Below are 22,673 nucleotides of genomic sequence, written 5' to 3'. Positions count from 1 at the left end.
CCCTAACCCTAACCCTAACCCTAACCCTAACCCTAACCCTAACCCTAACCCTAACCCTAACCCTAACCCTAACCCTAACCCTAACCCTAACCCTAACCCTAACCCTAACCCTAACCCTAACCCTAACCCTAACCCTAACCCTAACCCTAACCCTAACCCTAACCCTAACCCTAACCCTAACCCTAACCCTAACCCTAACCCTAACCCTAACCCTAACCCTAACCCTAACCCTAACCCTAACCCTAACCCTAACCCTAACCCTAACCCTAACCCTAACCCTAACCCTAACCCTAACCCTAACCCTAACCCTAACCCTAACCCTAACCCTAACCCTAACCCTAACCCTAACCCTAACCCTAACCCTAACCCTAACCCTAACCCTAACCCTAACCCTAACCCTAACCCTAACCCTAACCCTAACCCTAACCCTAACCCTAACCCTAACCCTAACCCTAACCCTAACCCTAACCCTAACCCTAACCCTAACCCTAACCCTAACCCTAACCCTAACCCTAACCCTAACCCTAACCCTAACCCTAACCCTAACCCTAACCCTAACCCTAACCCTAACCCTAACCCTAACCCTAACCCTAACCCTAACCCTAACCCTAACCCTAACCCTAACCCTAACCCTAACCCTAACCCTAACCCTAACCCTAACCCTAACCCTAACCCTAACCCTAACCCTAACCCTAACCCTAACCCTAACCCTAACCCTAACCCTAACCCTAACCCTAACCCTAACCCTAACCCTAACCCTAACCCTAACCCTAACCCTAACCCTAACCCTAACCCTAACCCTAACCCTAACCCTAACCCTAACCCTAACCCTAACCCTAACCCTAACCCTAACCCTAACCCTAACCCTAACCCTAACCCTAACCCTAACCCTAACCCTAACCCTAACCCTAACCCTAACCCTAACCCTAACCCTAACCCTAACCCTAACCCTAACCCTAACCCTAACCCTAACCCTAACCCTAACCCTAACCCTAACCCTAACCCTAACCCTAACCCTAACCCTAACCCTAACCCTAACCCTAACCCTAACCCTAACCCTAACCCTAACCCTAACCCTAACCCTAACCCTAACCCTAACCCTAACCCTAACCCTAACCCTAACCCTAACCCTAACCCTAACCCTAACCCTAACCCTAACCCTAACCCTAACCCTAACCCTAACCCTAACCCTAACCCTAACCCTAACCCTAACCCTAACCCTAACCCTAACCCTAACCCTAACCCTAACCCTAACCCTAACCCTAACCCTAACCCTAACCCTAACCCTAACCCTAACCCTAACCCTAACCCTAACCCTAACCCTAACCCTAACCCTAACCCTAACCCTAACCCTAACCCTAACCCTAACCCTAACCCTAACCCTAACCCTAACCCTAACCCTAACCCTAACCCTAACCCTAACCCTAACCCTAACCCTAACCCTAACCCTAACCCTAACCCTAACCCTAACCCTAACCCTAACCCTAACCCTAACCCTAACCCTAACCCTAACCCTAACCCTAACCCTAACCCTAACCCTAACCCTAACCCTAACCCTAACCCTAACCCTAACCCTAACCCTAACCCTAACCCTAACCCTAACCCTAACCCTAACCCTAACCCTAACCCTAACCCTAACCCTAACCCTAACCCTAACCCTAACCCTAACCCTAACCCTAACCCTAACCCTAACCCTAACCCTAACCCTAACCCTAACCCTAACCCTAACCCTAACCCTAACCCTAACCCTAACCCTAACCCTAACCCTAACCCTAACCCTAACCCTAACCCTAACCCTAACCCTAACCCTAACCCTAACCCTAACCCTAACCCTAACCCTAACCCTAACCCTAACCCTAACCCTAACCCTAACCCTAACCCTAACCCTAACCCTAACCCTAACCCTAACCCTAACCCTAACCCTAACCCTAACCCTAACCCTAACCCTAACCCTAACCCTAACCCTAACCCTAACCCTAACCCTAACCCTAACCCTAACCCTAACCCTAACCCTAACCCTAACCCTAACCCTAACCCTAACCCTAACCCTAACCCTAACCCTAACCCTAACCCTAACCCTAACCCTAACCCTAACCCTAACCCTAACCCTAACCCTAACCCTAACCCTAACCCTAACCCTAACCCTAACCCTAACCCTAACCCTAACCCTAACCCTAACCCTAACCCTAACCCTAACCCTAACCCTAACCCTAACCCTAACCCTAACCCTAACCCTAACCCTAACCCTAACCCTAACCCTAACCCTAACCCTAACCCTAACCCTAACCCTAACCCTAACCCTAACCCTAACCCTAACCCTAACCCTAACCCTAACCCTAACCCTAACCCTAACCCTAACCCTAACCCTAACCCTAACCCTAACCCTAACCCTAACCCTAACCCTAACCCTAACCCTAACCCTAACCCTAACCCTAACCCTAACCCTAACCCTAACCCTAACCCTAACCCTAACCCTAACCCTAACCCTAACCCTAACCCTAACCCTAACCCTAACCCTAACCCTAACCCTAACCCTAACCCTAACCCTAACCCTAACCCTAACCCTAACCCTAACCCTAACCCTAACCCTAACCCTAACCCTAACCCTAACCCTAACCCTAACCCTAACCCTAACCCTAACCCTAACCCTAACCCTAACCCTAACCCTAACCCTAACCCTAACCCTAACCCTAACCCTAACCCTAACCCTAACCCTAACCCTAACCCTAACCCTAACCCTAACCCTAACCCTAACCCTAACCCTAACCCTAACCCTAACCCTAACCCTAACCCTAACCCTAACCCTAACCCTAACCCTAACCCTAACCCTAACCCTAACCCTAACCCTAACCCTAACCCTAACCCTAACCCTAACCCTAACCCTAACCCTAACCCTAACCCTAACCCTAACCCTAACCCTAACCCTAACCCTAACCCTAACCCTAACCCTAACCCTAACCCTAACCCTAACCCTAACCCTAACCCTAACCCTAACCCTAACCCTAACCCTAACCCTAACCCTAACCCTAACCCTAACCCTAACCCTAACCCTAACCCTAACCCTAACCCTAACCCTAACCCTAACCCTAACCCTAACCCTAACCCTAACCCTAACCCTAACCCTAACCCTAACCCTAACCCTAACCCTAACCCTAACCCTAACCCTAACCCTAACCCTAACCCTAACCCTAACCCTAACCCTAACCCTAACCCTAACCCTAACCCTAACCCTAACCCTAACCCTAACCCTAACCCTAACCCTAACCCTAACCCTAACCCTAACCCTAACCCTAACCCTAACCCTAACCCTAACCCTAACCCTAACCCTAACCCTAACCCTAACCCTAACCCTAACCCTAACCCTAACCCTAACCCTAACCCTAACCCTAACCCTAACCCTAACCCTAACCCTAACCCTAACCCTAACCCTAACCCTAACCCTAACCCTAACCCTAACCCTAACCCTAACCCTAACCCTAACCCTAACCCTAACCCTAACCCTAACCCTAACCCTAACCCTAACCCTAACCCTAACCCTAACCCTAACCCTAACCCTAACCCTAACCCTAACCCTAACCCTAACCCTAACCCTAACCCTAACCCTAACCCTAACCCTAACCCTAACCCTAACCCTAACCCTAACCCTAACCCTAACCCTAACCCTAACCCTAACCCTAACCCTAACCCTAACCCTAACCCTAACCCTAACCCTAACCCTAACCCTAACCCTAACCCTAACCCTAACCCTAACCCTAACCCTAACCCTAACCCTAACCCTAACCCTAACCCTAACCCTAACCCTAACCCTAACCCTAACCCTAACCCTAACCCTAACCCTAACCCTAACCCTAACCCTAACCCTAACCCTAACCCTAACCCTAACCCTAACCCTAACCCTAACCCTAACCCTAACCCTAACCCTAACCCTAACCCTAACCCTAACCCTAACCCTAACCCTAACCCTAACCCTAACCCTAACCCTAACCCTAACCCTAACCCTAACCCTAACCCTAACCCTAACCCTAACCCTAACCCTAACCCTAACCCTAACCCTAACCCTAACCCTAACCCTAACCCTAACCCTAACCCTAACCCCTAACCCTAACCCTAACCCTAACCCTAACCCTAACCCTAACCCTAACCCTAACCCTAACCCTAACCCTAACCCTAACCCTAACCCCAACCCTAACCCTAACCCTAATCCTAACCCTAACCCCATTTCCAATCTCAACCAAAACGCTGACCACAACCCCTTTAAGATATAACAATTTTATATATATTATACTCACCTGTTAAAAATCAACATTTACTTTGAATTTACCTGTTAAGAGTCAAATAACTCACCCACTTACCTGTGAATTCAATTTTAAAACGTTTTTATTTATTCCCTTTAAAATACAACAATTTTGTATATATTATACTCACCTGTTAAAAATCAACATTTACCTTAAATTGATCTGTTAAGAGTCAAATAACTCACACACTTACCTGTTAATTCAATTTTATAACATTCCTCTTTATTTCCTTGAAGATACGACAATTTCCTCTTTATTCATTTTTATAATGTATTATAATACTCATTTATTTATTTATTCACAGTTTCAAATCATTCATCAGTAAAACAATCAAATCCAAGGGAAAACAAATTCAACCACATTATAACGATTTTCATTGGTGCACACTCTAGGTTGAATAATAACAACCCTCGTCCCCGCCCACCATGACGCTCTGTGATGAATCGGCAAAGCACATACACAGCCACTTTTGCTCCGACTCGCAAAGAGACAATTACTTACCTCCGCTCCCATATTAATGATCATAACGCCACTGTTTATTTTGTACTTTTTGAGTGCCCACGCCTGAAGAAGACCTCAAAAGGTCGAAACGTCGCGACGGGCACATTAAAGCCCAGTGTTTGAAAGATCTCTCTCCTCCTTTTTTCTTTTTTATTTGATCGCCTTTTTCCCTTACACGCACACACACGCACCTCCACACAAACCTACTTACCTCTTCACTTACCTCTTCACTTACCTCACAGCCTCCGCAAGCGCTGAAGTGTATTAAATAAATACACAAAAAATAAAAAACAAAAATAAAAAAATAATAAAAAATATAACGAAAGATGTATGAACAGGACAATTTGGGTTGGACCGTGGTGCGTCACGGTCGTCGCCGGCAACATCCCGGCTCTGACACCTGGTCCAGAGGGGGGAACCCCCAGCCACCCCGATTCCCGGGAGGACGAAGGTACCAGGAGATGGACCGTGCAACTAGCCTCTCCCACCCGGGTGGGAGGGCAACTTACCTTCCTAACCGGCCAGTGCCTCTCCTCAGCTTACGCTTCGGTCCAAACGGGTCGGGAGCTGGATTCCCTCCCCGCCCTCCTCCCCCCTATCCTCGCTCCTATGCCTCAGCAGTGACATTTGGACGCTCCGCCAACGTGCGACCTCCAACTCAGATTACATCTACCGATCCGGAATTTGCGGAAACAACACGCAAAACCTACAATATCATTAAAACTATACACCATTTACAGAATGTGGCTCCCAAACCCGGCACCCCTGAACCCAGAATGATATCTCGAATGGTGGAGAATCTCTCCACCATGATTAAACCGGCGTTCCCAAGTCCGGACACCGAGGATTATATTATGGGAAACGCCAAAAATTGGGGATACAACACGCTTCTGATTCTGGAACAACATTACAAGAACGTGTTGAACCAAGCCTTGGAGACCTTATTCGACAAAGGAATTCCGGAATGGAGGGAGCCCTTTATTGTGGCCACTCGATGGGCACAGAGGAATCTTCCCCGAATTAAGGACTGTGTAATAGAACATGCACAAGCTCTTATTACAGCAAATGCGGAAAATAACAATAATAACCAAGCAACCACCAACACAGTTGCTGAAAACCACAATAATAACCATGTAATTACCAACCCAAATGCTGAAAAACACAATGACAACCAAGGAATCACCAACCAAGTGACTGAAAACCACAATAATAACCTAGTAATTACCAACCCAAATGCTGAAAAACACAATGACAACCAAGGAATCACCAACCAAGTGACTGAAAACCACAATAATAACCTAGTAATTACCAACCCAAATGCTGAAAAACACAATGACAACCAAGCAAGCACCAATCATAAAGCACAAGCGAAAGGAAAAACACGAGTTACAACACTCACACCAACACAAGTCACAACACCCATACTGACACAAAAGAAACCAATGACATCAACAGCTTCTACAATGACCGAACAGGTCCGGGATTGGTCACCCGACCGACCCAGGGAGGGACCATTAAGAACACAGCGCATCCCTCGGTCGCCCCGTAAATACCACAGGACTGTAATTACAAGGCACACTCCACTCCTGGACGTTCCGGTCCCGGAGGAACCAGCTCCTGTGGACCTAGATGCAGATGATGTTGGCGGGCAGCAAGCCATGACTCCATTAGACCTAAGCCTACAACAAAACTTGTGGGAACTGATGAGGGAAAATCCCACATCCCCAACAGTGTCAGCTGTCTCTCCCCTCATAAAAGCTCCCACTCTGACACACTTAACTCCCAGTACATCCACAGTGAAGTTGGAGAGACCACTGTTGGTCCTCCAAAAAGTCAACAAACATATGCGTAATACATGTACAACCTCTGACTGGACCCTTACCACTTTACAGGAAAATATAATCATAGGGGATATGAATTTATCAAGAATTCCACCTTACCCTAACCCTAACGTCCAGATCGACAGCTTCCCGGGTGCAAATTTCCACCATGCAAAGTCCCTCATATTGAAAACCCAAAATTTCACACCAATCAAAAACATAATTTTGTCATTTGGAATTAATTGCAGAAAACCAAAAACGAAGGAAACAACAGTGAAACAACTTAAAAACATGCTCTGGGCAGCTAAAAAGCAATTCCCCACAGCGGAAATTTGGATCCCGGAAGTAAATTTTTCTAGCCAGCTACCAGTGAGAGAATTGGTGGTTTTACAAAACCTAAACGCCTACATTAGAACAAACACAAAATATATCCCGGCAATACAAGCCACGAAATTCACAACGGAAGCAAACCACATTCTGTGGACCAGACCCACAGGCGCCGCCATTTTGAAGCATTGGCTGGCACATCTGGACTTGTGATTTCCCTCAACCCCAGAATCCCGGGCCCTAACCCTAACCCTAGTCCTGGCCCTAGCCCTAACCCTAACCCTAACCCTAACCCTAACCCTAGCCCTAACCCTAACCCTAACCCTAACCCCAACCCTAACCCTAACCCTAATCCTAACCCTAACCCCATTTCCAATCTCAACCAAAACGCTGACCACAACCCCTTTAAGATATAACAATTTTATATATATTATACTCACCTGTTAAAAATCAACATTTACTTTGAATTTACCTGTTAAGAGTCAAATAACTCACCCACTTACCTGTGAATTCAATTTTAAAACGTTTTTATTTATTCCCTTTAAAATACAACAATTTTGTATATATTATACTCACCTGTTAAAAATCAACATTTACCTTAAATTGATCTGTTAAGAGTCAAATAACTCACACACTTACCTGTTAATTCAATTTTATAACATTCCTCTTTATTTCCTTGAAGATACGACAATTTCCTCTTTATTCATTTTTATAATGTATTATAATACTCATTTATTTATTTATTCACAGTTTCAAATCATTCATCAGTAAAACAATCAAATCCAAGGGAAAACAAATTCAACCACATTATAACGATTTTCATTGGTGCACACTCTAGGTTGAATAATAACAACCCTCGTCCCCGCCCACCATGACGCTCTGTGATGAATCGGCAAAGCACATACACAGCCACTTTTGCTCCGACTCGCAAAGAGACAATTACTTACCTCCGCTCCCATATTAATGATCATAACGCCACTGTTTATTTTGTACTTTTTGAGTGCCCACGCCTGAAGAAGACCTCAAAAGGTCGAAACGTCGCGACGGGCACATTAAAGCCCAGTGTTTGAAAGATCTCTCTCCTCCTTTTTTCTTTTTTATTTGATCGCCTTTTTCCCTTACACGCACACACACGCACCTCCACACAAACCTACTTACCTCTTCACTTACCTCTTCACTTACCTCACAGCCTCCGCAAGCGCTGAAGTGTATTAAATAAATACACAAAAAATAAAAAACAAAAATAAAAAAATAATAAAAAATATAACGAAAGATGTATGAACAGGACAATTTGGGTTGGACCGTGGTGCGTCACGGTCGTCGCCGGCAACATCCCGGCTCTGACACCTGGTCCAGAGGGGGGAACCCCCAGCCACCCCGATTCCCGGGAGGACGAAGGTACCAGGAGATGGACCGTGCAACTAGCCTCTCCCACCCGGGTGGGAGGGCAACTTACCTTCCTAACCCTAACCCTAACCCTAACCCTAACCCTAACCCTAACCCTAACCCTAACCCTAACCCCTAATTTCCCCTAACCCTAACCCTAACCCTAACCCCTAATTTCCCCTAACCCTAACCCTAACCCCTAATTTCCCCTAACCCTAACCCTAACCCTAACCCTAACCCAACCCCTAACCCCTAACCCTAACCCTAACCCTAACCCTAACCCTAACCCTAAACCCTAACCCCAACCCCTTTAAGATATAGAATTTTCATGTTGGTACTCAGCTATATTATACTTACCTGTTAAAATTCAAATAGTTCCCCCACTTACCTTTTAATGCAATTTTATTGCCTTACTTAAAGTCTGAACAATCCCCCTTACTTACCTTTACACTTTATATTTATATTCACTTGTTAAAATTCAAATAATTTCCCCTCACTTCCCTCTTTAATTCAATTTTATTGCCTTACTTAAATTCTAAACATTCCCCTTTACTTACCTTTATAATTTATTATCATATTTACCTATTTAGTTACAATTTTAGATTTCTTCACGACTTACCCATTCAATTCAAATGTAAACACGCTCAACCGGACTAGAACGATTCTCATTGGTGCACACTCTGGGTTTGAATGACAACAGCTCCCGCCCACTACAACGCCCTATGTGGAATCGGCAATGCCCACACGCAGCCACACTTGCTCCGACTCACAGAGAGACAACTGCTTGTATGAATGATCATAACGCCTTGTTTTTCATTTGCACTTTTTTCTGTTATTGGTGCCCACGCCTGAAGAAGACCTTGAAAGGTCGAAACGTCGCGACGGGCACTTTAATGCCCTTTATTTGAAGAATTTCCTTTTTTTCTCTCTATCCCCCCCACCCCTCTCCTTCGATTGCACCTTTTTCTTACACGCACACACACACACATACGTTTACTTACCTCTTCACCTACCTCACAGCCGCCGCAATTGCTGACGGTCCACGCCTACGGACCTCTAGGAAAGAAATAATTAATAGTTAGAAAATTTAAACGTGTATCGAATAAATACACGAACAATAAAAAATAAATAAAACAACAACATTAAACAATAAAACGCAAGATGCATGAGAATGACAATTTTGGTTGGACCGTGGTGCGTTACGGTCGTCGCCGGCAACATCCCGGTTCTAACACCTGGCCCCGAGGGGGGTACCCCCAGCCACCCCGATTCCCGGGAGGACGAGGTTACCAGGAGATGGACCGCGCAACTCGCCTCTTCCACCCAGGTGGAAGAGGAATCTATAACCGTCCTAACCCAAACCCTAACCCCAACAATACTAGTGATAATCTTAATAATATTAAGTAATTTAAAATTAGTTTTAAAGATACATTTTAAAAGTCAGGGGTGGGTTGCGGCACTTGCAATCCGCCGGTGACCCGAGGATCAGGTCGGGAACCAATCGATCACAAGTACGTCACGGGTCATTGTCAATGTACGGAAATTAATTTTATCAGAGATAAAATTTCAACCCGCTCAACCCTTGTAACAGAAAAGATGGCGAAAAGAAAAAAAAGACGATTACCGTGCATTCCAGGCTGCGTGGACAGAGGAATTTGCATTTGTGGAGAGAGCAGGATCCGCAGTATGTCGAATATGCAATGACAAAATTGCATCAATGAAACGCTCAAATATAAAGCGGCACTTCGATACGCGTCATGCTTCTTTTGCATTGAAATATCCACCGGGGGACAGCAGGAAAAAGGCATGCGAAGAGCTGCAACTTAAAGTGCAGACGAGCCAGCAGCAACTGCGTGTCTGGACCACGCAAGGTGACGGTAATTCCGCTAGCTTTGCGGGTGCTTTGGCAATAGTGAAGAGTGGAAAGCTGTTCACAGATGGCGAATATGCCAAAACATTTATGCTTGATGTGGCCAATGAACTTTTAGATGACTTTCCAAATAAAGCCAAGATAATAAAAAAAATAAGAGACATGCCACTGTCAGCAAGAACGGTTCACGATCGGAGCATTATGATGGCGAATCAAGTCGAGGAAACACAAATTAAGGACAAAAAAAACATGCAGCACCAGAAGTCGCATTAAAAGTAAACCTTTTATTATTTTTATTATTATTATTATATGTTTAAAATACTATATGGCTCTCAAAAAATATATATCTAGAAATAGTTTGGTTTTATGGCTCTCCAGGTCAAAAAGGTTCCCGACCGCTGCCCTAAACCCTTAAACCCCCCAACCCGCAAAGCCCCCCAACCTTTAAAGCCCCCAACCTTTAAAGGCCGCAACCCTTAAACCCCTAAATCCCAACCACTAACTAAACCAGGGGTGTCAAACTCATCTTTCTCGTGGGCCACATCATAGTTTATCATATTATTATTATTATTACATATACCCAACAAAGTGATGGCTAATGAGTTTTAAAAATCTCAATCCAGGAAAATGTTTGTTTAACTACCATTCAATTCATTTTAACAGTGTGGTTAGTCACAAAGAAAACATTTGGTATTTTGACAAGAAACGTAGTCGTGCATGTTTTGTCTTGGCGGGCCTCACTAAATGATGCGGCGGGCCAGATCTGGCCCCCGGGCCTTGAGTTTGACACCTGTGCCCTAAACCCTTACCCCTAACCCTAAAACTTCAACCCCTAACTCTTACCCCTACCCCTAAAACCCCAACCCCTAACAAGTCTACAGTGCCAAAAATTCCACAATGCAAGAAATTACACAATGGCATTGGCTATATTGTGGAATTTTTGGCAAAGAGTCCACAATGCCAAGTGGATCAATGTTTAAAAAAAAAGTGCATGTGCTTAACAGGAATAAAAACACTTATTATGCAGCGTAAGGTTGAAAACTGATTAAAAACAGCAGTACATGTGTGATAAAACAATCAAGTATGATATACATGGGACAGCAATATAGCATGATGTATTTAAAATGAATCAGTGTTCAGAAAAAAAAAAAGGGGGGGGGGGTTCAACCAGCCAGCCTTGTGACGCATTTCAAATGAGGCCGATCACATGGGTCACTACAGCCCTCCTCATGACGCGTTTCAAACGAGGCCAATCACAGGGCTCGAACAGCACACCACAAGACGCATTTCAAACTAGGCCAATCACAGGGACTCAAACACCATAACTTGTTCAAACTGGACCAATCACAGCGGAACAAGGCTCCCGCCTTTTCCTTGCTCAGCGTGTCATTTGCTCAAAAGCTACTTTGGCCCCTCCCGCCATTTACTCGCGTTCAGCGCGCCATTAATTCCAATCTTAGCCGTTAGCTCAGTGGCTAAAAGGCCCCGCAATTAACACACGCTGAGCCCTCCATTTTAAAGCGTTTTTAGCAGTTAGCCCAGCCATTACGAAGCCACAATGCAGCGAAAACAACCATGGACGACATCATAAGTGACAACTACATTGCAGGCGAGGCAAATAAAAAATTAAAAAGCGCGCCATTTAACCCCGTTTTAGCAGTTAGCTCGGTGACTCTTATCCCCAGCAATTTACGCCCGCTCAGCGCGGCATTAAATCCGGTTTTAGCAGTCAGCTCGGGGACTCCTAGGCACCACCAATTCACTCGCGCTCAGCGAGCCATTAATTCTAATCTTAGCCGTTAGCTCAGTAGCTAAATGGCCCCCCCGCAAATTATCACAAGCTGAACCCGCCATTTTAACCGGTTTTAGCAGTTAGCCCAGCCGCCACAATGCAGAGTAAACAATCGTGGACATCATAAGTGACAACTACATTTCAGGGGAGGCAAATAAAAAATTAAATAAAAAGGGCGCCATTAAACTCCGATTTAGCAGTTAGCTCGGTGACTCCTAGGCCCCAGCAATTTACTCGCGCTCAGCGCGCCATTAAATCCGGTTTTACCTCAGCCACCACGAAGCCCCAAAGCACAGAAAACCAACCGTGGACAACAACGCAAGGAGCAACAATCTTACAAGGAGGTTAAAAAAACTACACCGGAGCTCAAGCATCAGCCGTCAAAACGAGCATTAAAGTTCAACCCAGCAGCAACACACATCATTAACAGCATGAAACAATTCCACCACAATACAAATAAGCTAGCCATTTAACTAAAAAGCATCAGCGAAGAGAGGTGCTTACCTTTCGAAGGTCCGCAGGAGAAAGAACGAAAATTCAGCTCGCGCCTAAGGTGACGCCTCAACTACGGAAGCCTCGAGGGACAAATTTCATGCACGCGATTATGCTGCATCTTGGACGAACACGAAACTTATATCACCCTTTCTCCACGTTTAAAGACCTAAGGATAACGAGTAACATTGCAATGAGGAAAAGGTCAATTTTAGAGTTAATGCTCAGTTGTTTCAAGAAATAAGATGTACATAGAGGGGAGGGGCGTACATGCGTGAAGAAGCACTGAGACAACCAAGTTGACGTTTAAATTTTGAACATGGACACGTGACTTAAAAAAAAACTATTGAATGAATAGGCAGAGATTGTTTTTTCTTTTTTTTAAACTTTATTGAATTAATGAAACAAAACAATATCACATTCAATTAAAAAAATAAACCAATTATCAAATATTATATGGTATAAGGGTATCTGATTATTAGATACATTCTAATGACAATTAAATAAAACAGGCCCAGTATTATAAAGACAAATGTAAAAAATGAAACGGCTAAAACACCAAATTCAAACTACGTGGGATGTTATTGCCTTACTTTGCCTGTGTGGAATTTCAAGTCATGAGCTCAATGCTAACCTGGCCAGCTAACAGAAGGCAGGATTTTGCCCACCTTGTTCGTATGATTGGCTGTCTCGCAATGTTTGTTCAAAGCTTCACTCATCTTGTTTTACTATACAAGTTTTATATATGTACCACTTTTAATGTTAGGAGAATTGACATTTAACTACTTACCCTCCATTACTTTTATCTACATGAAAAATTTAACTTCTGCTTTCTACGAATGCCGAACCTGTTGCATGTTTATCAACATTGTTAGTCGAGTTTTAAAGTTTGAAAGCATGTTTAAAGTCACCCTTCGAATGTTTGGGGGAAATGCCATTCTACACTTGTCATTTTTCAAAAACATGCATATACTGCCACTCACAAGTTCAAATAGACCACTTGAAATCACTTGACAATTTTAATTCACGTACAAACGCACATGTGGAGAATACAAAAAGGAAGTTTGACAATTCACTTAAAAAAATAATTAAAAAAATAAAATCTCAAATTAATATATCAGACCACATTTGCCTCAAATGAAGCATTGCCTTCATGCACAACTCAGTCCAAAATGGCCATCATGCAGTCAGTGTTGGCAGTGCACACCCAGTGAGTTAGTGATAGACCAAAGATAACAACAAAGAAATACTCTCCCTGTCCACTTGGCACTTTGCTCTCCAAACGTTGTTAGAACACTGGAAGCTGCTGACCTTGGAGCATCACTTGACGGGAGCGATCATTCCTTGTCCACAAACGGCCTGTAACAAATATGTTCATGTGCCACTTGTTGATGGATTAGCATGCATGTGTTTTCTTAACTTTGTCCACCCTTTTATCCGGCTCCTCTTCTGCCCCGTCAATTCGATTCTATGACTTCCGCCGCTGTTCTGAGACTCCCGTCTCGACCGCTTCCTTCTCCAACCTGCAACAACAAACATCGACTTGTATGTCACCATCTTATTTCATGTCTGTGCCCATCCTGCAAAACTTTCAGTTGCGGACTTCTCACTTAATTGTGCGATGACGACTCTCGTCCAGTGGTTCTTAGCACCACTTGGGCCATCCCGCTCCGCTGCCAGCCTGTTACAAAGAAGGGGGGCAAAAACTGTGGAAGAAGGGGCAAATAGGAACTCTACTTCTCCCCATCATGCAGTCAGTGTACACCCAGTGAGTTAGTGACAGAGCAAAGATAAGAACAAGAAATAGTCTCCCTGTCCAGTTGGCACTTTGCTCTCCAAGCGCCGTAGCATCTGCTCCTCCTCGTCCGGGGCCGCTACGGAAAAGACAGTCTCATCTTAACAAGTGTCATCATCCATTTGATTTTGCAACACTCGCCTCAAAAGCCAACAAGCTGTACATCTTGGAGCGTCTTCATTGTACGGCTGCAATCTTTCCTCTTTGAATCCATCTCTGAGCCCTGCGCCACTTTGTTGATGCATTGGCCGTGCGTTTTGAGACCCCCGTCCAACCTGCAACAACAAACATTGACTTGTATGTCACCATCTTATTTCATGGCTGTGCCCATCCTGCAAAACTTTCAGTTGTGGACTTCTCACTTAATTGTGCGATGACGACTCTCGTCCAGTGGTTCTTAGCACCACTTGGGCCATCCCGCACTGCTGCCAGCTTGTTACAAGAAAAGGGGGGGGGGGGCAAAAACAGTGGAAGGGTTAAATAGGAACTCGACTTCTCCCCATCATGCAGTCAGTGTTGGCAGTGAACACCCAGTGAGTTAGTGACAGAGCAAAGATAAGAACAACAAAAATACTTTCCCTGTACAGTTGGTGCTTTGCTCTCCAAGCGTTGTTAGAAGAATGCTGTCATCTACCTCAAGAGCCAGGAAGCTGCTCAGCTTGGAGCATCACTTGACGGAGCGATCATTCCTTGTCCACAAACGGCCTGTAACAAAAATGTTCATGTGCCACTTGTTGATGGATTTGCATGCATGCGTTTTAACTTTTTCCACCCTTTCATCCGGCTCCTCTTCTGCCCCGTCAATTCGATTTTATGACTTCCGCTGCTGTTCTGAGACTCCCGTCTCGACCGCTTCCTTCTCCAACCTGCAACAACAAACATTGACTTGTATGTCACCATCTTATTTCATGGCTGTGCCCATCCTGCAAAACTTTCAGTTGTGGACTTCTCACTTAATTGTGCGATGACGACTCTCGTCCAGTGGTTCTTAGCACCACTTGGGCCATCCCGCTCCGCTGCCAGCCTGTTACAAGAAAGGGGGGCAAAAACAGTGGAAGAAGGGGCAAATAGGAACTCGACTTCTCCCTATCATGCAGTCAGTGTTGGCAGTGCACACCCAGTGAGTTAGTGACAGAGCAAAGATAAGAACAACAAAGAAATAGTCTCCCTGTCCAGTTGGCATTTTGCTCTCCAAGCGCCGTAGCATCTGCTCCTCCTCGTCCGGGGCCGCTACGGAAAAGACAGTCTCATCTTAACAAGTGTCATCATCCATTTGATTTTGCACCACTCACCTCAAAAGCCAACAAGCTGTTCATCTTAGAGCGTCTTCATTGTACGGCTGCAATCTTTCCTCTTTTATACCGTATTTTCCGGGCCATAGGGCGCTCTTTAAAGTCCCTAATCTTCCCCAAAACAGTCAAAGCGCCTTGTAAAGCGACGCGCCCATTATATGGACTAAGCATCACTCTCGCGACCATCAACCCTTTTACTCATTGGGCTGTTCAGTGCATGTTAGCACACCCTGCTGGACAAAGTCTGAGTCATCTATGCTTCTAATTGACCGTGAATTATACATTATGTGACTATGGTGTTTGGGTGATGGTGTAGGAGAAAGCTGGACAAAAGGGCAGCTGTCCACAATGTTGTAGTCAGTCTTATCATTTATGTTATTGCAAGCAAGAAACGTCCCAGGTTTAGACAACAGACTGCAAAAAGCCCAAAGCACAACAGCCCATCTCTCTAAACAGCCATGTGATTGGTTGAGTCTGAGTGGCTCCCAAGAAGCCATTGCTGTAATCTTTTGTGTTATTTTTATTTATTTTGGGTATATAGATGGCATGAGAGACACATGTTTTGTGTTAATCTTATTTCTTTGTTTCATTGTTTGCTTGTAAGCTGAGGTTTTTTTTGGTTTGAAACCGTGAGTCTAAGGAGTGTGGTGACCAGTGAAGTCCCTCCCCTGACGTTGTTTAGTAGACTAATGCCAAGACACCTTTTGTTGGTTATAGTCATTGTTATTGGCAGTGACTCCCAATAGATTCATAGCATCTGTCATTGAAATGGGGTGATACCTCTGGAAACGATCACTTGGGGGATTGAGTCTTGGTGAGCTGACATCAGCTAGCGCGACTCAGGTGCGAGCGGCTGAGCTAGCGCGACTCAGGTGCGAGCGGCTGAGCTAGCGCGCGCGAGTGGCTGAGCTAGCGCGAGCGAGCGGCTGGATAGAGCGAGCGGCTGAGCTAGCGCGAGAGCGGCTAGTCTCGCCTGAACTAGCGCTGAACTAGCGCGAGCGGCTGAGCTAGCGCCTTGTAGTGCGGCGCGCCTAGTATATGCATTAAATACGGAAATAGCACCCTCAACTGGTGTTGCGCCCTTTGAGGGAGCGCATCTTATGGCCGTAAAAATACGGTATATATATATATATATATATAGGTGCGAAGTATATATATACACGGTGTTTTTTTTTGTTTTTTTTTTAAGGTGCGACGCTACTTCGCGGATTTTCAGATTTCGCGGGTGGTCTCGGTCCCCATTAACCGCGATAACCGGGGGTTCACTGAATATATATATATATATAAATATATATAGGTGCAAAGTAGCGGCACACCTTCAAAAATGCTTAAAAAAAATACAAATATATATATATATATATATATATATATATATATATATATATATACTGGTAGAGAGAGAGAGAGAGAAATTCATGTTATAACAAAAAAACAAATTATTATTAAAACTTATTATTTTTTTATTCCCCAGCCATTATTTTTGTATTTATTCAATTACTTCTTTTTGTATTTATTTAATTACTTCGACTTTTACCTGCTGGTACGCCGTCCGGTGTGCCCTGTGAATGTTATGATCCTCCAGCAGAACTGGAGGATTGAACAGGACTCTCCAAACGCAGACCCGGGAAAAAAGGTGGTGATACAAAGATATTTATTATCACAATATAGTCAGTGTAATCAGCGCGTCTCGCAGCAGCTGACGACATGGCGCGAGACGATCGCTGGAGGAACGCCCACACAGCTGAAAAAACAAAAACACACGCGGCATGACAGGCACGGATCATGACAGTGAAATGAAAGGTGGCATTCTTCATTTATTCATTCATAACTGACAGCCTCGCGCTTCGCCGGTGCCCGGGCGGAAGTTGTTTCTCTTCGGCTTGACAGCCACACACGCCGGCCGGTCTCCTTCGGAGCTCACGCACGGTCCCGAACGAAGCAAAATGTCGCCCCCGATCGTGTCCGTCGCCACCAATCGTGTCCGGGGGAACCTGTTCTTCTTCGTCCACTCTCTTCTTCGTCCACTCTCCTCTTCGGCGCACGCCCGCCGTCTAACCGCTTCAGCGCCCCCTTGTGCCGCTCGCCGAAACTACAATGCTCCCGAATATTTTTTAGACCCACGAAGCACTGAACCCGCGAAAGGTGAACCGCGAAGTAGCGGGGGTTCACTGTATATATATGTGTGTGGCAGTTAAGCCAAAGAGGAGCACCTTCCGCCCGGGCACTGTCAACACTTTGGGAGTTTTCATTCAGGCTAACATTGGTAGCAGAGGATGGTTATCAACTACAGAGTTCCGCCACCGTTTGAAGAAGGAAAACCCTACGAAAGCTGGAAAAATGAAGTCGGAATTTGGACAAGAGTCACCAAATTGGAGAAAAAATGATGTGTTTGAGGAAGTTGAGGACAAGGGACAAAAGTACATATCCACACGATGGGTATGCACTCTGAAAGAGACAGTGACTGGATTAGTACCAAAAGCAAGGCTTGTTGCAAGAGGTTTTGAGGAGCTGCAAGTTGCTGAGTTGCAAAAAGACTCACCAACCTGTGCCTCAGAGTCGCTGAGGCTTCTTGTAGCTGTGATTTGTCAAAGACAGTGGACACTTCATTCGATGGACATAAAGTCAGCCTTTCTACAAGGCATGGAACTGTCTCGCGTCATTTTTGTTAAACCTCCTCCTGAAGCCAACTGCGGAGGGGCGCTTTGGAAATTGAAAAAGTGTGTGTATGGTTTAGCAGATGCCTCTCTGTATTGGTATAACAGAGTGAAAGACATAATGATTGGTGCAGGAGGTACAGTATCCAAAGTTGACCCAGCAGTTTTCTACTGGCTGGACAATGAGAAAAACGTCACGGGTGTGCTTGCATGTCACGTTGATGATTTCATTTGGGGTGGTTCTCAAATGTTTGAAATGACTGTCATGGCACATCTCAAAGTCAAGTTTAGTGTTGGTCGTGAAGCTCATGATAATTTTTCGTATGTGGGTGTAGATTTTGTTACTTCAGAAAAAGGGATAAAAATACACCAGGCCACATATATTGACCATTTACAGCCAATACATCTCACTCCATCGCGTGCAGCTGAGCATACTTCACCTGTCACTGAAGAGGAAAGAGATCAGTTAAGATAAAAAATAGGGCAACTTTTGTGGGTTGCAAGACAGAGCAGACCTGATGCCATGTTTGATGCCAGTAATCTGGCTTCAAATCTCAAATGTGCTACCATACAGACAATTATCAAAGCAAACAAAGTCGTATCCAAACTCAAGACCAAGTCAGTTGAGTTGAAATTTCAACCCCTTGGGAAAGATGATAGCCTACAGTTTCTTGCATTCACTGATGCATCTTTCGCAAATCTATCTGATGGGGGTACTCAAGGTGGGCACTTTGTTGTTTTGATGGGTGAAAATGGACAGTTTTCTCCCATTTGCTGGCAGTCAAAGAAAATTAAGAGAATTGTCAGAAGTACACTAGCAGGTGAGACACTAGCTATGTCTGAGGGAATTGACAATGCCATTTTTCTGTCAACTTTATTTTCTGAACTGTATGCTGGTAGTCCTGATCAACATGTGCCAATAATCTGTGTTACCGATAATCACTCACTTATGGATGCTTTGAAATCTACTAAGCTTGTTGCTAAAAAAAGATTACGTTTGGAAAACAGTTCTATTAAGGAGCTGATCCAAGCCAAAATGCTTAAACAGGTGCTGTGGTTAGACACTAAAGATCAACTGGCAGACTGTCTAACTAAAAGGGGAGCGTCTCCAGCCTTGTTGCTCAAGGCTCTCCATGAAGGGCATTGGAGAATTAAATAACCTAGCCAACATACTGTTTACACCGTTAGTTTAAAAGAAAAATACACATTCACGTTATATTGTAATTGAATGTAATGTTTAATGTTTTGCTGTTAAATTGAGCAATTGTGTATTTGTTTATTTATTTATTTATTTATTTTTTTTTTTTTTAAGAGACTGAGATTGTTGTCTTATTTTTGTTTAATAACATTGACATGCCACACAGCTAGGGGGCAGTGTTACTTGGGGTTGGGTAAAGAGGAAGTGCGTATGTATGCGGTGGTGTTATGGGGAAAAGTGGCGAATAAAGTGCGGTTACAAGTTGTCAACACTTTGGGAGTTTTCATTCAGGCTAACAGGCACGAGCGGGGCGACATTTCGCTCCGTTCGGGACCGTACGAGAGCTCCGGAGGCGGCCGGCCGGCGTCCGTGGCAGTTACGCCGAAGAGGAGCACCTTTGCGCCAGGCACGAGCGGGGCGACATTACGCTCCGTTCGGGACCGTACGAGAGCTCCGGAGGAGGTCGGCCGGCGTGCGTGGCAATTACGCCGAAGAGGAGCACCTTCCGCCCGGGGTACGAGCGGGGCGAAATGAAACCGAGTTCAACCGAACGGAGACACGCTTCGGGGGAGCAGGTCCGGCGTGTGTGACAATTAAGCCGAAGAGGAGCACCTCTTCCGCCCGGGCACGAGCGGAGCGCGAGGCTGTCAGTTATGAATGAATAAATGAATAAATGAAGACTGCCACCTTTCATTTCACAGGGCACACGGGACGGCGTACCAGCAGGTAAAAGTCTAAGTACAAAAATAAGTAATTGAATAAATCCAAAAATAATGGCTGGGGAATAAAAAAATAATAAGTTTTAATAATAATTTGTTTTTTTTTGTTATAACATGAATTTCACTCTCTCTCTCTCTACCCGTATTCTATATGGTGTACTGTATACAGGGGGGTATACTGTGTACCTGTATAGGTTTTTTTAAGCATTTTTGAAGGGGCGCCGCTACTTCGCGGATTTTCAGTTTTCGCGGGTGGTCTCGGTCCCCATTAACCGCGATAACCGGGGTTTCGCTGTATATATATATATATATATATATATATATATATATATATATATATATATAAGGGCTATCAAAATTAAAGCAGTAACTCAGGTGATTAATCCCAAAAGTTTTAACTCAGTTAAATATTTTAACTCAGTTTGATTTACTTAAAAAAATGTGCATACTTTGCAAATATTGTGCCATATTAGCTGTCTTTAGCACGTCTCAGAACACAACACTGTGTCTAATTTACCCCTGGGCCTTGCAAACCAACACTGCTGGAGTGTGGCGCTTGTGGGCCGTTTTGAGAAATGTTTCGAAAATAAATGTCTGCAAAGATGTCTCCATTTAGATCGTATTCAAGAACAATCTTTGAATTAAATATACTTCATATTTGGTGATTTAACAATTCCAAGATATTATTCAAGTAAATATCTGTTATAAGCTTCGCAAAAAAATTTTAGTTAAAAATGTGATTAATCATGATAATCATATAATTTTTTGTGATTAATTCGTTAAAACAAATTAATCACTTGACAGCACTAATATATATATATATATATATATATATATATATATATATATATATCCACCACACAGATCCACCACATTTTCCATAATAAATGGAAATAAAAATGATCTGCTCCAGGATCAAACCATTGTCAGTGCAATTGGCAATGTTTAAGGTAACATCTTTAATTTCTTTACTGTCATTCAGGTGCAATGATGTTCACTTCAAATTCTTTTGTGTGATAAAATTCCCCATTCTGGTTGATGACGGCATAAAGCTATGGATAACATCACAGACCAATCAGAGCAGTATGCGTTCTCCTTTGGCCGTGGTTTGAACTTTAAAGTTTTGACCTAGCGAGCGGAAAAATGGTTTGACCTTTGAGATTCTTTTTCATTTAATATTTTACATTTGCTTTAATGCATCTATTTCTTTATTAATTCACATTTTTTATCATTTTGAAAGTTGAGGGAACTAAGTATGATGAAATTCTGTCTTTCCACTGTATGATACCTCAACTGAAGCATTCTAATGGTGTACTTTTCCTCACCCATTATAACATGGGTGTCACTCGATCCAGATAATCATCACACACTTAAAAATATTTTGGCAGTTAAACTGGGTATGATAAACGTCACAGGAAAGAAATTGTCGATTAAGTGAACAGCTTCGGTAACGCCATATACACTCAAAGGGCAAGAGCCCAACATTCTACCAAAATGATTATGATTAGGGAGGTAACGATTCACCCAAGCCCCGATTCGATTTTTGCTTTTCAGTTCCCGATTTCGATTCGATATTTTATTTTAATTGTTTTAAGTTGCTGCCACGTTTGTCTCTGTGCGCTCGTGTGATGCTGCAGCGATCCACAAACAAAATATGTCTATATGTTTTGTGCATTTTGAATGGAACCAAAAAACAATACACGATGCCAAATTGTACTATTATTATGAAACTGCCTATGAGTAGTAAAAGAAATACTTGTAAAAATATTTCACATTTCTAGAGCCCCAATACATTCTTTTAAATATAGAAGGGACTGAAATCATATGAAAATTGAGTCTTTTTCTCAGTTTCCGACTTGGGGTGAACACATTCGGCTTATCATAGTTGCAGTTGGCCATCTTGAACTCTGAAGTCTTTCAACTCGGCCTTCCGAATCAGGGTTTTAGAGGTGGGGCTATTTAGGGATACAGTAAGATGGTTTGATCTCTGTCGCTCCAGAATCAGGAATGTAATGGGACTGGGGTTCCTACTTGGAATTAGGGTACCTAATTTTATATTTCAAGAAATTAAATAATCATTTATAATTTTGAAGATAATACATTAAAATACCATCATTTTCATACCTGCATTAGATCCTGCAGTAGACTCACAGACTCAACACGTTGGACGTACTCAAGGACCTTCTGCAGCTCCTCTCTTGGTTAGGAAGCTTTTTCTCTGTGATAATCCATGGGGAGGTGTAGATGGTACTTCGTCATCACAGGCTTCAGACTCGTCACTTGAGAAAACATCCCTGCAATGGATGCATGGACACTTGGGCATGAATGTCATTTAACAACAAAAGCTAGAACAAAAAGCTTTGCATTTAAAAGAATACATCTGTGATGGGGAAGCCAGGTTAAAGTGTTAATTTTATAATTATGTAATTAGCTGCAGGTTAGTCTAGTGAAGGTGTAATCACTTCTATTTTGGAGCATAGCTTTTGCTCTGTCCAATCATTGCCTCACCTGCTGAAACCCACATTCGGGTAT

The 22,673-nt window shown here is 43.9% G+C and overlaps 1 long non-coding RNA gene across 1 annotated transcript; it reads right to left on the bottom strand.

The window, feature by feature from the left end:
* Positions 1-13,607: 13,607 nt before the first annotated feature.
* Positions 13,608-14,514, bottom strand: LOC148315072 (uncharacterized). The gene is made up of 3 exons (XR_015841303.1): positions 14,094-14,514; positions 13,904-14,006; positions 13,608-13,842 (listed from the first exon to the last, which is right to left on the bottom strand). It is a non-coding gene; the product is annotated as an uncharacterized LOC148315072 (long non-coding RNA).
* Between the last annotated feature and the right edge of the window lie 8,159 nt (positions 14,515-22,673).

The sequence above is a fragment of the Idiotropiscis lumnitzeri genome, unplaced genomic scaffold (assembly GCF_059441095.1).
Source record: "Idiotropiscis lumnitzeri isolate Australia: NSW breed Sydney's pygmy pipehorse unplaced genomic scaffold, RoL_Ilum_1.0 HiC_scaffold_146, whole genome shotgun sequence".
Lineage (NCBI taxonomy): Eukaryota > Metazoa > Chordata > Actinopteri > Syngnathiformes > Syngnathidae > Idiotropiscis > Idiotropiscis lumnitzeri.
Note: the sequence above shows the minus strand (reverse complement) of the source record. Positions and strands in the feature narration are given on the sequence as shown.